The following is an 18,163-nucleotide window of genomic DNA, read 5'->3' on the forward strand; positions in this document are numbered from 1 at the left end:
TGTATTCCAAACCATATACAGTGAGATGCTCCAGCTGTGTTCAGGCTCCTAGAAGTTTCAGATATCTCACAACGAGTTAAGCTGAAGTGGTAAGACTACTTTATTATTGTTGACAACAGCTATGGAATATAGATTGGTCTTGTAAACTTTTCCACTAGCTAAAGAAGTTTGACAGATCCAATAGAATTCTCTCACACCTCTCCAAAGCCGTGGATCAAGTTCAGTCCACTGAAGCTTATCACCACAGAACGTGAGCCAGTTCTCAGTTTCCACACTGTGAGCATCTTGAAAAATGTCAAATTAAGACACAAAGGAGGTGTTTAAGAAATGTAAGTCATCCACAGCTGCCAAATACATAATAGCATGCTGACAGTTAGCATCTGAGGGTAGCAGTGATTTGAACAGCTAGACTACACTCATGATCAGCAAAACAGGATTCATTAAACTGTAGATGGCTCCATATATGCATAACAAGGATCATCAATAAATCAGGAACAAAGGGACCTCGTACTGACAACTTTTTGACTGTGGGTACTGTACAAGATCTTCATGTCTTTCCTCCATAGCTTGGTTGAAATCCAGATTTATTTTAGCAATTAAACAAATCAGTAGCAAACTAATTTCCATAGTTATCTTGCACCCAGAATTTCATTGTGTACTGGTTTTATTGGACAGGTTCAAAATATATTCTTTGAAAGGGGAAGGTTTGCTCTGCTGCCGAGCTGTAGGTTGTGGCAATTCCTCCAACCCAGTTCCAGAAGGTTCTTGCACAGATCAAAATGGTAAAATTACAAGGTGAAGGACAACATTTCAATCTCTCTTTTCTGTGTCTCAACGATGGGAGATGGAGAATACGTAGAGAATTTGTGCTGCGGTTACCATCCAGGATAAGTAAGCAAACATCCCTCTTCAGAGACACCCTGACGGTCGAGCAGTGCTTTCTTCTTCTGAAGCCTGACCATAGTCTGTTGTTTTCTTTATCGCTCTGAAGTTCACACTCACCTATCTGCTTGCCTTTATCTCCGAGGGCAGGTGTGCTTGACAGAAACACACACACACACACACACACACACACACACACACACACAAAACTTTATTTATCACTCTGATAGGCACAGCAGATTTGGCAGTTAATCCCAAGAAACCCTTTCAGCTTCCCGGGATAAATATCGATCTGTCTGCTATATCTACGTTCTTGGACAGTGAATCCTCTCACTCAATGAATACCCCTCTTTTTTCTTTTTCAGTTTTCTGTTTCTCTCTTTTTTCCCTCTGGCTTTTGGTGAATATGGTGGTGTAGATGTATTTTCTCAGTGGTACAGATATGATTAATCTTTGTTCACCATAGTTGTAGGGAGCTCAAAGTTTCCTTGTTGTTTCCATACCCTTTAACAAATTTCTTTCACCTTTATCAGTTTTGCAGTTGTCTGGGTGGGGCTCAGCCACTTTGAATCTTTTTAAACATCCGTGACTGCCGCTTTACGAGGCTGTCGAGCATTACTCTCTCCTTCATTTTCTTTTGCTGTGGAGGACCTGATTCCCCTTACACAGGATTTTGAAGCTATCCCTCATCCATTTTGCATGCCCTCAATTTTGTCCCCAGCTATTTATAGGGACCTATTTAGAAATCCTTAAACTCCCACTTTTGATTACCGACTGGCTGACCAACCGCCTCCCCTGGGTTCCCCTGTGCGTTTTTTAATGCATTATTGAATAATCCTGGTGCCGTTAAGGTCTTTTCAAAAGCTTCAGGATTAAGTGCCAATCCAAATGTTCTCTTGAGCCAAGTTTTCTTTATTTATTTACCACCCCCCCCCCCTCCCCCACTTTCTTATTATGCATCATATGGGCATAAGAGACTGCATTTGTTCAGTACAGTAGCCGAGCACACAAATGCTTAACTTTACATATTAGATGCCCATTGGATGGCATTGTTTTAAAGGATTAGTTGAGGTTGCTTGGCCCGGAAGCTCTGTTCCTGGCCGCCCTGACCTGTTTTCAGCTTTCTAGATGAGTAATACACATTTACTGGATTAGACAAATATGGGCACTTTGTTTTGTGTGGGAGAGCCAATGAATCTCGCAGATGTCATGGACAGAAAAGAGAAAGAGAGAGAGATATGGAGAGACAGAGAAAAAAAATGAGAGTAAAAAAATCCTCAAAGGATTGATTACATCAGACTGAAAGCTGCTTGCGATGATGCTTTTCTAACGCCCCCCTACCCCCCCACCCCCCACCCTTTGCTCATTTCCCAGCAGGCTAAAAAATCCTCTTTTGTGGAGGGCAACTGAGGAGAGAGAGAGAGTGCACATTTCACATAGACTCTGAGCTCTTACTTATGATATTACTCACTTTTTAATTTGGACAAGCTCTGCACCCCCACCCCCCCCACCCCCCACCCGTTTTCCATGATGCATTAGCCACAGTAGCACTCAATAAACACTCCAAAATAGTCAAACTCTCTATGTGTCAAAAGGAATCGCCATACATCATAGCAGGGGTTGATGTAAATTTGTATTTCTCACATATCATAATACATGCAAAATTAATATATACTTCATAATCATCTTCTATGTGTGCGCTACTTCAAAAGGCAAAATTCACCTTTAGTATTTTTTCAATACTATTATTATCTTTTAATCCTAGATCATGCAATTCCTTCTGAAATTCCGAGAGTGTTAGTATGAAGCTTTGTGTGCGGCAAATCATCCCCAAACATGTAACTTTTACAGGGCCATGGCAAGATTAACATCAAGCCAAATTTGCGAGAACATGTTGATGATTTTTAGAATAAGCAAAATGAAAAAGGCATATTTAAAAATAAGAAATGTCTGCCCATGTCTGAATTTACACTGACATTAACAGCTGGCATATTAAATCACAGAACTTTTATTTAGTAATTTAAAATAAACTTTTAAAATATATCTTCTGTGTAATCGAAGTACACATTCATGTATTTCAAGTAAGAAAATAAGTCAATACATACATACATGCATAAAAATAAATAAATTAAAAAAACACACACCACATCCCAAAATACATTGAACACATACAGTGAGTATAGACTGTCATGCAGCAGCCAGCCTTGTAACAGTCTTTACTTGTACACCCTCTGTCTCTACTCGCGCTCAGACTGAAGCTCTAGCATGAGTATGTATCCCACGTCCTTTGTATTTGCTGTGATAAGCGCCTGCGCTGTAGAGGTTAACCATGAGGGTGAGCTTGCCGTTATGTCATGCTGACTAGGCCCTTTGATCCATCCCTGTGGGGTGGGGGATTTCCTGCTGCAGTCCTGCTCAGCAGCTCCTGAACTCCGGGAGACTGTGTATGGTTCCACATCAGAGCCATAGCCATAACCGGGACCTGAACTCTCGACACACCTTGTAAACCCCAGCTGTTAGGTTGACTTGTCCAGAACAGAGAAATCAAAAAAAAAAAAAAAAAAAAAAACAGCCTTTGGGACCTGGCTCAGGTCGGGGAAGGGAGGGGGGAGGGGGGAATCAAGAGGTTAGGGGACACATTAAGATGTTGGATTTTCTCTGAAATATAGTGAAGTTTTGAAGTGTGATTCTTTGAATATATGGCCCATACACAAAAACACACAAACACAGGCACATGCGTACACTTGTGCACACGCACATGCACACACATACACGTGCGCGCACACACACACACACACACACACACACACACACACATACACACACAAGCACACATGTTTCTAAGGAGGAAGGAGAGAGAGAGAGAGAGAGAGAGAGAGAGAGAGAGAGAGAGAGATTTACAGATGGTTAGAAAGTGAGCCTCTCTAGTAGACATTTCAAAACCCCATTATTATTCTCATGTAGTCGTCTGAAGATGATAAACATTGCAGCCAGTCTCTCAGCTGCGGCCGTAAACCAATCAGCTCTATGGAATGTGAGGCTTTGGAAGACAGAACCACGTTTATGATCACAAATCTCCAATAAACTTCCCGGGAAATTATATTTTTTCACTCCAGAAGCCTACAGCATTCAGAAGAACAACATGCAGAAACAGTAATAATCTCATACACTGAAATGGCTTTAAATAATGTCCTTAATTACTTTTTATATGATACCTACAAAGGTAAATAGAACCTTGTCTACATATCTACAGAAAAACAAGAATGTTTTCTATTTTCTAATTTCATAGAAAATAAAACAGGTCTATAGACATATACTGTACTCTTGTGTCATGTTTAATAATTGATAAATACCAACTGTAAACACAGAACTGCAATAAAACAATTCAAACCCAAATAACTGTTAAAACATAGTACTACCATCACCATGTAAAATTAATACATATTTAAACAAATAAATAAATGAAATAAACCCTCATTAGAATAACTGTTATACAGTGAAGTAAGACTAGCCTCTTATTTCATTACAGCAAAGAGGACTGTGTCTAACCCCCTTTGGAATGACATTTTCTTACCATGTAACCACACATTCATTTGAGAGCATTCCGGAGCTGCCTTCTTTATTATTAAAAGTATTCCTTTGACGCCTGAAATGGAAGCTGAAGCCCCCCTCTTTTCCCCATAGCAACACATCCAATTAGCTGGAGTCAAAAGTAGCTGGCTGTTCTGACCAGAGGGGCTTGAATGAGCACAAAGCCAATGGTCCACATATACTATATCTATAGTTGATTTTTTTTTTTTTTTTTTTTGCACATTACAGTTACATGTGTCAATTCACAGAGAAATAGTTAACAAGTTACAGTGAGAAAAGTTGCCTGTAGCTAAACTTCAAATGATAACATCATAGAAACAATCTCAAAGGTCCTCATTAGGTTTGCCCCACTTCCACAGTGATGGGGTTTGAACAGGGAAATGCAGATTGCTCATTTTGTCTGAACGAACTTGTGGTTGTCTGCAGAAGAGAGAGGGAGGATTGGGAGGGGGTGATTTTGTTAAATGAAATGTCATTCATATGGGTAGATATGATAGCAGTGTAATTACTGCTAAAATTCTACTGCCAAGTATGAGTTCAAAAGAGACTTGTTTCTTCTTTTCTTCAGGCTTGTCATACCAACTTAATGTATTTGCACTGAGAAACCAATTTCCTTTGCTTCCACTTCTCCTTATTTTGAGCAATTCAGCATTGTTCTGTCTTCCTCTGTCTTTTCTTTTCTTTTTTTTTCTTTTTTTTTATGTACCACTAATTGCACAGAAATATGTTGTCCAATTGGAACACAACAACTAAACAGATGAAAGAACTAAAAGGAAAGAATACAGCAGAGTCTGTAGCTGTCTTGTTTGTCATGGTGGTGAGAGACTGATTGGAACTTATTGACAGGAATATTTTCCTTCCTCTTTTTCAAATTTGCACACCACACACACACACACACACACACACACACACACACACACACACAAACAAACACATGCTTCCTGGAAGCCTGCATGAATAAATAAGTGATGTTGTGATGGGTTCCTGTCAGCTAAAGTGACTGTCGGAGGAAAGGGTTTCTCAGCGGACGTCGTGGAGACTTGGTGGCGTGGGCTTTGGGGAGAGGGTCCGTGCGGCACTTTAGCCCGTGTGGCTGCTTGCAGCCTCCGTCATTTAGGGACATGCTGCCACTCTGTGTAATTCCATCATGTCAGGAAGGATGGATAGATGCAGGGATGACTGGAAAGAGCGACTTGCTCTCCCTATCAGTTTGACTTCAGATTTCCTCAGAGCTTGTGTTAGCATCGCGGGCCAGCGTGGTCTCCATAGACAGGATTCTACGAGACTGGCAGCAATTTTTATTTCATCTCTTTTCATTTATTTATTTCATCTGCTTTCGCTTGCTTTTTTTTTTTTTTTTTTTTTTGTAGGAGGGTGCTGAAATATCCTTTGAGCTGTAATTCACTTTGCACCGAATCTCTCCCTCTTCAGTCTTGGATATTGAATTTGCTGAAGGAAAGAGCTGAGATCCTTCCCGCACTCACTTACTCTGAAATGTGAGCGTTTTTCTAGATCTCTCCACCGTGCCAGCACCCCTACATCATTCAGGGCAATACAGAACACTCACATTTCTGCTCTGACTTGTCATATTAATGTGGTACATTTCCAATGTGTGTTTCTTTCTTTCTTTCTTTCTTTTTTTTTTTTTTTTTACTAATATTTTGGCTCCCATGACCTCTGTAAAAATGATTCCTTTGGGTGCTTGTATAAAATATTACACAATGAAAACAACAACAAAAAAAGCACATAATGGTTGACAGAAGACATTTATATTGGAATTTCTAAGTAGCTGAAACCATTTGGTATCTGTTTTGAGCTTTTATACAAGCGTTTTACACGCTATGAACTAGTGCTGGATTTGTAATCATTGAACACTGGTAGTCTGGTGATGTGCCTCTGGTACACTGACTGATAGAGGTAATCTTATACAACAAAGTTTAGGCATAGGACTAAGGAACTGGTACATAAAGAGAACAACTCAGACACTGGATACAGACTTTATTACTGAGTTCATAATACATCAGCCTCATTTAAATGCAGAAGTTGTACAGAGTTAAGAATGTACAGTTGGCATAAATAAAATATAGCAACAGCCCCTCTGTCTCAGTTTGTTAGAATGGCACAAGCCATCCTAGGGTCAAGACACTTTCCTTAATAATCCAGCAAACCCCACATCTGTCTCACTACTACAGCACTACTCTACCTCTCTCTCTCTCTCTCTCTCTCTCTCTCTCTCTCTCTCTCTCTCCCTCTCTCTCTCCCTCTCTCTCTCTCTCTCTCTCTCTCTCTCTCTCTCTCTCTCTCCCCTCACTTTCCTAGGAAAAGCTTTGTGTCCTTGATGTGTGGGCTTCTCACAATATGTTTACCCAAATAGCCTTTCTGTAAATCTGCTGTGTAAAAGCGGTATGATTAGTTTAACTAGAGCATCTGTTTTACATACTCACAGGTTATTCTGTGGAAACATGTATGGGCAATTTATTTTAGCATTACAGATCGAAGAAAGGGAAAAAAAAATGTTGCATATACTCAGTGTTAATCACTCCATCCGACTGGTTAAATGAGATAGTGATTACATGTTATCTAATGTAATCACCAGTCACACATATCAGGCTTTTTCATAATTATAGTGGAGTGGTGTTTGAAGACAGATTATTGAAACAGATATAGGTAAATAGGTGCAAGTTAATGATGTATCTTCTCCCAAGTCAAGTCAGGCGGGTCTTCAAAAGGCCACAAGGTCTGGACTGCTTGGAGAAACTGCAAATGTTTAAGATGGTTGTTTAAGTTTGAATTTGTCACGCTCTCCTATAACAAGGCCTCAAGCATCTTTCACACTTCTCGGGGAGTTGTAATGGAGAAACATACGTTTGAGAACGTTTGAAAGAAACATGATATGCTGTCAAGAAGGAAGCTAATTATATAGCTCCATCCAGGGGCAGATCCTCCTAGCCCCATTAGATTAACACCATGCAAGATTACACAGGACTTTTAAAGAAACCCATCTGGATCTGCTGATCTATCCTCAGCACATATAATTGCATTTTGCATAGCTTTTCTCGCAGTTTACTTTGCTAAATGGAGCATCAGTATGTGGTGTTTTAAAACCCAGATGCCATTGAGATGCTGAGCAGAAACAGAGAAAAACCAAAGGAAACGTTCCGTTTATGTTTGAAATTGCCCTTCGGCTCATGGAAGGCCTCACCAATCATAACAAGCCCATGGGACGGAGCGAATCGCTGAGGAATCTGCAAGTCGTCGTTTGCGATGCCAGCAGTGGTTGCCAGGAGTCCCAAGACCACGTGATGTGATTCTACAGGGTCTTTTGGAATGGAGCACAGAACACATCACAGCTAATTGAATTCATTCCTCTTCATAAGTACAAACTGACGGAAATCTGCCCAAGGATGTGACATGACTTTTTTTTTCCCCCTCACCAATTATGTCTGAAACCGCAACGGGAAATGTTGGAACAAAATTTAATATCCGGGATGTTTATCAGTGTTTGGTACTTGACCTTACATGATGAAACCCTATGTTATTTTCTTTCTCCTCTCTCTCTCTCTCTCTCTCTCTCCCTCCCTCCCTCTCTCTTACTTATTTAAGACACCAGTAGTTGTTTAAATATGGATTTTAGTAATGGAGGCTGAAACCATTTTTTCTGAAATATGTAGGGTTATGTATGTTGCACATAAGCATAAATGAGCATCATGTTGAACCAAATGATATATGCGTCGATATCATCTTTTTTTTTTTTTGTTTTAAGATCTTTTTCCATGAGTGTTTTGCAATGGGTAATTAGGAAATACTTTGAAGTCAGAAGCAACTGGGTTGAGGCCAAAATACTTTAGTCATGTGGGACGGTACATTTCAAATATGCCAAAGGGAAAAAGAAAATTTCATTGCCAAGTTTGGTCTCAACCATTTGAAAATGGTACTTAGAGACTTTAAGAACAATCAGGAAATCACCAAGACTAAAATCTGTCCCAAACACATGAGACCCGTCTGTGCTGCCTTTGTTGTGTAACACAGATTTTTTTGATGTGAAAAAATACATAAAATGTAGTTGCTATATAATTTCCATGTACAATGTTGTCTGTTTTAAGGAATAACATTTTATAGAGTAATCAAGTATTTTAACAACCTAAAGTGAAAACTTAATAATTACTCTAACACGTCCAAGGATAAAAAAAAATCCAGGAATCTATTCAAATAATTTCAGACCACTACGGTCATAGAGCTGTTCTTGTCTCAGTATATCAAACATTTTTCTGTATTTTACACATATGTTAACAAAATAAAGAATGAGTAGATATACTAGGATAACTCACTATAAACCTAGACAAACTGTAGGAGATGAATTTTAGTTAAGAATACGAAGGATTGAGACATCTGACCTTCATTTTGGATGCTCATCATTTGGGTGGAGATCGCTGACAGTATAATGGATGAACTGGGACATTTCAGTGTTAACTTGTGGCTTAAACTGCAGTAGATAATTTCATTCTGGTTGGTCTCTTGTTGAGTTCTTTGGTTTCTGTGGCAGCCTGACGGGAACATATTTGTTTCCTTGAGTAAGGTTTCTGAATTATATTTCACATGGGAATTTGTGTTAGTTTGAAGTTAAAGAATAGCCAAATGTCTTAAAATAAAATCATAAGCATGGTCTTGCCAATCAAAGACAAACAAAACAATCAAAATAATACTTCTCTAATTACCTCTCTTAAAATTAAAACGTCCACCTCATTGTGTGGCTATGTCATGGTGTGGTCCTATATTACAGATGAATTGTTTCATATCCACAGAGAAAAACCATACGCGAAGCTGTTAAAAAAAGGGGGGGGGGGGCGGGGGGGGGTGATGTCTGTTGAGTACATGTTTTTTACAGAGTAAACCTTGTTTCTGAAAAGTGGTGATTGTGTCTTTGATGGTGTGTAGTTATGTCGAAAACATGACCCTTGCGACCTCTTTCCTCTGTCATGTGAGAAGCCCACAGTTCTGTCTGGTGGGAACCTGAGCTCCCCACTCATTCAAGCACATTGAGAAAAGCTCAGCTTGATGGATTGACCTGACAAACTTCTGTGTGTGGAGTCCTTTCCGAAGTGCCCTGAGAGGCCATCCAACAGGGAGGTTCAAACTAAGCTGCTTAGCCAGCCACACGGAGCTGCTGAGATGTTGTAGTATGTACAGACAAGTTCCTCCTCCCTAGAGAAGGGCAGAGTGCCAGTCCTGGAGGAATTACTCTCTTAAGTTTTTTATATCTCCTAATGGAAACCCTCTCGCTTCTCTACTCAGTGTTACCATGAGGTGTGCCACATTACAAGCCAGGTTCAAAAGTACTGTCCCAAGCAGTATCATGTAGACAGACTACATGCATACTTTACTCACTTGTAAGGGATCTGATGCCTTTTCAAAGCAGGACTGTTTGAAGTTGTCTTTCTGGTCATGCAAGACAAAGCCTTGTGCCTGCTTTGATTTCGAGCAGCCCTGTGGTATTTACGTCAATTTTGGGCAACCATTTCCTTCACAAAATTTAGAGCATGCATCACTGCCAAGATAATTCTGTGAGACTCTTGAACAAACCAGACTTTACAAAAACCATGAACATAAATGAAAAGAGGAAAGTGTGATACTAGTGTAAGAACAGTGCTATCTGTGTTGAACAGACAAATTATTTTGCACAGCTTTGTCCTAACAACACGCAATGTCTTGTGCTTTCAGAGGCCAGGTGATCCGTTTTCTTAGTGTTTTGCAAATCGTTACCACTCCACATTTTTCATAAGTTAACAGAGGAAACAACAATGACAATATATTGTGTTTTCACATGGGGTATAAAAAAAACAAAAAACAAACGAGACAGAAAATGAGAGCAAGAGAGAGAGAGAGAGAGAGAGAGCGTGAGAGAGAGAGGAGGATAATGACTGCATAATAGAATAAATGAAAGAATTCCCTAGGATGTGAAGACATTAAAGGAATTTAGGAATACAGATGCTATAGTATGGTCTCTCATCTCTTGTCAGGCCTGCAGTTTGTGAGGGCCGTGCTCCATACAATTTGCCTTTTGCTTAACTCCACTCAAAATATATTTTGAATTACATCAGGAGCCTTAAATTGTTAGCTAAGCATCTCCAGAGGGGAAAAGATGAAAAAGGTCATTTTGATACATAACCTCAATTCAGTTTCTGTCAGGCCACTATTTCTATTTCATTGTTTTTTGGCTTTCTCATAACTCCCCTGGGTGAATATTTCTTGTTGAACTTGATGTTGTGGATGAGAACCAACTCCTGTTGACACCCAATTTGGTGGCCATGAAAACAATCTCATCTTGGCATTTGTTTTGAATTCGGCTCTGTCATCTCTTTACCCATACTTGGCTGAGCGTGTCTCATGGATACGTATTATTTAACTTTCAAATGTGTGATTTTGCTGTCAACTTAAAGATGGAAACACAAATGGTGGAAATGGTTTAGTGTTAGACTGTCTGTGAAGGGAAAGCAATATATATATATATACACACACACATACACACACACACATATATATATATATATATATATATATATATGTGTGTGTGTGTGTGTGTGTGTGCATCTATATATATATATATATATATTCCTTTCCCTTCACGGAATATATAAATATATATATATGCTCGCAAACATTCCTACACTCAGAAACAGGAAAGTGTCAAAACATTAACTAAATAAAAAAAGAAAAAAGTGTAAAAACAAAATGATTAAACCATCCCTGTGGCCTTCTGACTGATGAGCAATTTGGTCTTCACTGCAATCAACAGAATGGGAAGAGAGAATGACAGCAGCCCAGGCTAATTGAACGTGGCGTCTGTAGGAAAAGCAATGCTGGGGTGCAAGACGAGGAGCACTGACAGGCATTTAAAAGAAAAGAGATGCAGCGGGGTAAATGACAGGCTGATGTTTACTTCACTGACTGACTTGTTAGCAGAAAAGAAACAAGAGCCATAACTCTCTGGTATGGGTTTAGCCCAGTTTAGAGTGGCCCTGTAAAACTGGAATGTAATTATTACACAGATAAAGCTCTACGACGAACCCTGTAAACTTTGTTACATGGGTCTTGATCATGACCCACTGGAATTTTATGCACACATAAAAGGAGAACCTTCTGCACTTTGCCCTGAAATAACCCCCAAATTTGCTAACATTGTTCTTTAAATTTCGAATTGCTTGACTGTGTGTTATTGTTAGGCCTGTCAACAGTATTTCAGCTGTAAATGGTATGGCCTGCTTTGTAGAAAATAATTAACCAATTTGAAAAATTGGTTCACTTTTCTCTGTGGATTGTGATGAACAGATCGAAAACTTGATATGAACGAGCTGGATTGGCATGTAATTGCATGCCTTGATGGTCCTAAGTGAGTGATTTTTCCCATTATACGTGGAAAGATATATTTTGTCAGTTCTAAAATGTACTTTGAGGCTGTTACATTCCTTCTTTTGTGTAGACATAACTCTCTCCAGAGCAAAACCCCCCGATGTGCTTGGACTCTAATCATATCCAGACAGTAAAGCAAATCTTTCAGTTTTCTTCTCTAATTTGGCCTCCTGTTTTTGTTGATGAATTGAATTTTTTTTTTTTTTTTGATTTACCAGCCTAACTGGATGCTCATGGCCGTGCCCCTCTGGGACGAGGGCTCGCGCCTACACTGCTAATGAATTTGTGAGAGTTTTAATGAGCCTAAATTAGCTTTGATTCTTGAGGGGCTCAAACGCAGTCAGAGCTAGTCTCCTGAACATTCATCAAGACACTCAAGGAGTAGTGGACTGCAAGTACTTGTGGAAACGGAACAGGGTGTGTGTGTGTGTGAGAGGGGGTTATTGGTACGTGGGATATGAATCCGGTATTTAGAACAGTCCCACAAGGCTATGCTGAATTGAATGACCCTTGTTGCACCTTCATACCGAAGCTTTTCCTCAGGGAAGGAAATAGCTTACTTAGACAGTAATTTAACTTGGCTGGGGCTGATACATATCACAGGAACATATGCTGCTAATAAAACATTGCACATATAACAAATAGTCATCAGAACAATAGACTTCAAGATAAGTGTTAAGCATATGACTTCAGTAATATAGTTTACAAGAAATAACCACAGAGACATCCAGATAATATGTTTCCCTTATGTCTTAATCAGGTACCACAAACTATTCCTTCAAACAGCAGACTGACAGAGTTCTTGACAATAACTTGACAATGTGAGTCATATGTGCAGGAGTTTGAACTGGACAAATAAGTCAAATATCTGACGATACTAAGGAACAGATTGGAAATATTTATCTCTGAACAGTAGAGCCACTTGCTATTCCTTATATCACTTTATATACCCAGTGTAAAAAAAAAAAAAGGGAGCGGAAGTACCTTTGCAATTATTCTGTCATTCATTTAACTGTGAATTATTTCATTGTGACAACATAACAGGGCGAACATATTTGGTTTTATGGTCTGCCATCTTGTGACAGTGAAAAGAAAATGTCACCGCAGTTTGTTTATGACAACTCCTACGGGACACCAGCAGGATGTCAAGGGTGGCAAGAAACCACTTCAGTGTCATTCTACCCCCGAGATGTATTTTCTCGCTCTTTTACTGTTGGGAACGTCGCCGATGTGTTTTGAAGCCACAGAGTCAAGCTGGTACTCGGCCACGGCCAATAAGCAGAGCAGGGCATCCGTGACCAGGGAAGAAAAAAGAAAAAAAAGGTAGTTGGATCAGATGTAGCCAACAGGCAGCGGGAGCACCGATCAGCCGCACCCTCTTTCTCTGTTAGTGCTAAACTTCACTCTTGTGGCTTACATCCATATTCACATAGCTCATTTCTTCACAGATGTTCCTTATTTTCATCATTACAATAGAGGAAAAAATAACTTTGTCTTGTTATTGTCACTGACAGAGTTAAGCTATGATTGACGGTTTTAGGGGCAGGTGGTAACGTTTAGGGAATTTTCAGACAAATGGAAAATGACAGGAATATGGATGAATGTAGAAACCTACTATAAAGCTGATCTGTGCATTAAATAGCCATTTTGAGTCCTATAGTTTATAGGAGCCATAGTACAGTTTACCTGCTGAACATAGGCAGATGCATGTATAATGCAACATTGTATAACTATGCTGAATCTTGTTAAGATGTGCAATTTGCATTGAGAGCATTTACGCTACATGTAAATTCATAAGAAAGCCTGGATGCTTTCTGCCAGAGGTGCTGTCATGGAGTCATAATCTTAAATGTCACCAGCTCTGGTTGCATGATTGCGCTGCCAGTCTCTAAACGTTAAAGCCAGAGAAGAAAGAGGAGGAAAGTTGACATGCTAGTATCCATCGCTTCAAAGAAAACACACCCACCCACCCACACACACACACACACACACACACACACACACAATGAGGCAGTTTTATTGGCCATTAGCAAAGAGAAATTCCATTTAGTGAATGGGAGAAGCTCATCGTTATTGAATGTTGATTCTTTTTTATGACTGTCTATTAATGATATTCAGTTTATACGACCGTGCTCTTCAGGTTAAATTGTGTAATGCTTGTGTGTGCCTTAAGGGGTAAGACCACTTCAAATAATTCACATAGTGAGTTTAGTCACGTCAGAGACTATATATCCTGACATTATGGGAAGAGCGTGGGAGTCCTTTGTCTCCAGGCGCTCACTGTAATGTGAAGTGAGAAGGGAGGAAGAGAAAGAGGGCGTACATGGAGTAAAGCAGGTTGTAACCAGCGGGACCCAAGAGCCATGTGAAACAGTGTCGAGATGTCACCCTGGATCGCGTTTGAGAAGAGGACCCTGGTAGAACGATTTGACCCTTTTGACACAATTATCACTTCTGAGTGTGCTGGAACTTTCTCTTAAGCACATTTAATTTTACATAAGTCTCTCCTAGAATATGTTCCTAGAAGAACATTTTTTTTTTTTTTTTTTTGCCTGTCACCTACCTAGGATGATACATGAACTTTAATGTTAATATCAACATTAACATTAACATAAACATTAAAACATTAACATCACCTTTGAAGAAGCAACTTGGTTTTAAGATTTGTAAGAAGGAAATCACTTCATCAAAAATTACTGAAAACTTTTTCCAAACCTTCTTTCCAATATGCCTTAATGGTATGACCTTTTGCTCATATTTCCTCATGAAAATGTTTGCTTATGTTTTTCCATTGATTAATGAATTGCAGTATATAATACCAGTAACCTTAGCTGCCTTAAACCATGTGTTAGACTAATAGTCTCATTAAATGTACTAGGTCACTGTATGCAGATGCTTCCTCTGTGTATTGGTTGATTCAATGTGCAGTTTGTGGAAAAAAATCAAACCATAAAATAGACAGAGGGCGTGTAAGTTCCACCTCTGTAAAAAGCCTTCCACCTGCTGGTGAAAGGCTTTTTACAGAGACTCTCTGTGTCTGTCATCTCCCGAAGACATTATAGTCCTGTCCTGAACCAAGTCAGGTCAGTTTCAGATCTGTAATGAGTGGTTACATTTCAGCAGTATGGTAATAACTCTGTGTTACTTTTATTGACTTAAAATGGAATTTCATTTCATAGCGCTTGCAGCTCTGGAGACATTTTAATTCAACTACATGACAGGGCTTCAGGGAAGGGGAGTTATTTTGGATCAGTCTTGTTGTCTGAAGGAGATGGTTAGATAAAGGATGGGTTCAGGATTTTTAACACTGCATTTAAAATTTTTGCATGGATTAAACAGGGTTTATCCACTGAGTCATCCAAAACAAAATAGAAAGACTTTTCTTTTCTGGGACAGTTTCATTGGTCAGCAATTTGCTTATTATGTCCTCTGTGACTTTTGTGCGAGTTTGTATCTTTCCTGTAGATCACTGGACATATAGCCAGATGCGTTGCAATAAAGGGTAAGGAAAGGTCCTTTGCCATGTGAAAAAAAAAAGTACATATAAAAAAGTTGAAACAAACAAACAATCAAACAGACAGACAGACAGACAGACAGACAACAAAAAACACTTCCTGATTAGGTGTAGCTGAAGCTGAGTTAATCCAAAACTCAAAATGAAGACACAAATAAAACATTGTTTGTGAGCATTCTTCTTCTTACTGGTGTAAAACAGTAGTTAACAAAAAAATTAATCAGTTACTTCTGATTATTAGTTTAATCAATAATAGTCCCTCCTGGAGTGTTACTTATATTAACGTTTGCTTGCATAAGGTTACTGTTCTAATCAGAATGAGGAAGCGAAGGTCCTTTTGTTATGTAAGATTTCCCACTAAATGTGAATGTATAGTCAGTTCAAAACTAATGCTTTTTAGCTCAAGCCATGTCAGTGCATTCAGATATGAACAAATTCCATTTCAAGTATCAGATCTGCCCTTAACAGTGTATTTCCAAATTAAGATTTAGAGTATAACCACAACTATGTTGTGGAATTTACTAGACACACCTTGTATGTTTAGTGCATAAAAACTTTTTGTTTATCTTTGATTCCAGAATGTTAATGGAAAACTACTGTGTATAAATATGTAATTAAACTAAGTAAACAAAAGTATGACTAAAACTAAATGGAAGCAAGGGCAAGGCAGATTTTAATGTTATTTGGCAGAACTTTAGGGAGGAATTGACACGCTTCTCAGAAACAATGTTGAAAAATTGTTGAGCTCCCTCATTTAACAGAAACATACACAGCTGAACAGCTGTTGTCTCACTAAAAAAAAGATATATTGATGTCATCAACAGACTTTAAACAGAACTTTGCTTACACATTAATGACAATTTTCATAGGATTTAGCACAAATTCTTCCAATGGGAATGTGTAAATGGAATTTTGATGATGTTAATTCTGCGTGATACTTTGGATGGTTCATATTACCACACAATGTGTTGCTTACTTTGAATTGTCATTAATGCTGTAAATAACTTTTAAATTATATTCTCCCCCTTCAGACTTTCAAATAGAATATCACAAAAATCACACACTGTTGACATAATGTTTATCAACTGAACATTCCTTTTTTCTAGTGACTCCCCACTTATATTTAAATGCCTGTGAATGTGAACGATAGCACTGATTTAGAGCACTGCTCTAAAGTTTCCCTTTGCATCCTCTTCAGAACACTGTGCCTTCAACAATTTCATTTGTTCAGTTATTAAATAGAAGTGAAATGCTGTTTACTAGCTCTTCTGTCACTGAGACCTTAGCATACAATTTTTGTGTGTCATCCAGTTAGTACTGCAAACAGCACTGTGACATTAATGTAGACTTTCAAGATTAATCATTTTCTGGAATTTCTCTTTTTTTTTTTCTCATTCCCCTACACACAAGGGACAGCAGCTGTTCTGGGTTCCAATGTAGGATGACACAAAATGGTGGATTACTGCATCCTCCCCCAAGTCTTTGAAATTTGATTACACAACAGTTACACAAAGTCCACAGGGGGATTTAAAGCACTTAATGCAAATATATGCTGGGTTTAGGGAGCGTGCTCTGAATGGACATGAAGTGTCACACACAACAGAGAGAAACTATCACTTGCATGGGTCAACATCCCTGAGATTAACCTCAGTTGGTTCAAATGTTTTACATGCTCTTATACCCTTGCATTCATTTTTGAGGTAGTTACATAGATACTGTTTAGTATCTGGCCTGCATAGAATGTGAACAGTCCCCACACTGGAGTTTAGTTTCACAGGCCTGTGCATTTATTCTGCAAATGCACCACCTACCCTTATATAAAGCTCATCCCAAAATATGTTGGAACAAAAACATTGTTTCTTTCTTGCCTTTTTGAGATAAGTATTTACCTTGGGACATTTTTGATGCGTCGATGCCTATTTGTTGTGATGAAAAGGTACTTTCACAAAAGTTGCACTCTTTCAACCATTTGAGAAGGTTGCAAAAACAATTTCATGTTATTAATTATGCCAATTCTAAGGGAGTAGCTTCAGTGAGACATTTCACAATTATCCACCCCCTGAATTGTCAGGTTCATTTTCAGCTAAAATTAACCCAGTTTTCCTCTCTTTATCTACAAAGCATTCCAGCAAACCTGTTAAGATCAGAGAATCAACAATAACTTTGCCATAGAGTTGATGACTGTCATTTCCTGTTGCATGGCATTTCGATTCTGCTGTGCAACTTTTGATGGATGTGTATTCAATCCTTATTTTTCATTCTGAGGAGAAAATGATGACATTAACAAAATGGAAAATTAGTCAGTTCATTTGTCAGTTTCAAGGTTTCTCTTAAAAATGTTCAAACTACTGCCCAAAGTGTCACAAAAGTCTCTTCAATTATGACCCAAATTGGTTTCAGGACAGTATTTTCACTGATCTAATAAGAACAATGTAACTTGAAAGCAGACTTTTAAAGAAAGAGAGGTTATATCATTTAGGAAGGGTAAAATGCTAACTAAAGAAAAATAACTGAAGAGGAGTTGCCAAAGCCAAAAATTGGAATAAGTTTGACATAAATCCTATGTTTTATTGAACAAAGAGGTAATATGATTAAGCGTCATGATAAAGGTACCACTTCATTGAATTTGGCTGTTGAATCAGGCATCATTCTAACTATACAGGAGCCCTGAGGATCCCAGATGAATCAACAATGATGTAACAATCCAATTCAGTATTTCTAAGGCCAGTTTTTCTCTACGGACATTCATTACATAAATTTAGAATTTTC

At 38.7% G+C, this 18,163-nt stretch overlaps 1 protein-coding gene across 1 annotated transcript in view; it reads left to right on the forward strand.

The window, feature by feature from the left end:
- gpc6a (glypican 6a) overlaps positions 1-18,163 on the forward strand; it is a 125,421-nt gene that overhangs the window by 25,949 nt on the left and 81,309 nt on the right. The window lies entirely within an intron of this gene.

This window comes from Chanos chanos, chromosome 7 (genome assembly GCF_902362185.1).
Source record: "Chanos chanos chromosome 7, fChaCha1.1, whole genome shotgun sequence".
Taxonomy (NCBI): Eukaryota; Metazoa; Chordata; class Actinopteri; order Gonorynchiformes; family Chanidae; genus Chanos; species Chanos chanos.